Below are 679 nucleotides of genomic sequence, written 5' to 3' on the forward strand. Positions count from 1 at the left end.
GGTCTGAGAACCACGTAGGTTTTTCACAGCCATGGGTCCACTCCCTAATCCCTTCCACAGGTTAGTGACAGCACAGCTCCGTGGTCTGAGAACCATGTAGGTTCTTCACAGCCGTAGGTCCACTCCATGGCACCAATTTCTGTCTTAGTGGCTGTTCTGTTCTGCAATAAAATCCTCTGACAAAAGCAACCTCAGGGAAAATGGCTTTGTCCTGGCTCACGGGTCAAGCTATTGATAACCACGGTATGGAAGTCAGGGCCTTGGGAGCTTGAAGCAGCTGGTCACATGACGCCTACAGTCAAGAAATAGCAATGACTGCTTCCTAGTGCTTTTTCCTCGACCCAGAGGTGGTCCGTCCCCAAATCAAGACGGCTCTTTCCTCATCAGCTAACGCAGGGATGAAGATCTTCCACAGGTCTCGCCTAGCGGAGTCCCAGCCGACAACAGTATTACTGAGTACTGAGTACTCACTTAAGGAAACCTGATCTTTCAAATATGAATAGTTTTTCTCCTTTTCTGGGCACATGTGAGTTGTCAAAGAGGTATTAGAGTTTAGGCAATTATTGACTTTTTGACATGGACCGGAGAGACTGAACAATTTTCCAGTTTTAGAGTCTCACATCTTGCCCATGACCCGAGTGCCTCTCCCTGTCTCGCTTCCTTTGCTTGTTTACAAATG

The sequence above is a fragment of the Microtus ochrogaster genome, linkage group LG5 (genome assembly GCF_000317375.1).
Source record: "Microtus ochrogaster isolate Prairie Vole_2 linkage group LG5, MicOch1.0, whole genome shotgun sequence".
NCBI lineage: Eukaryota > Metazoa > Chordata > Mammalia > Rodentia > Cricetidae > Microtus > Microtus ochrogaster.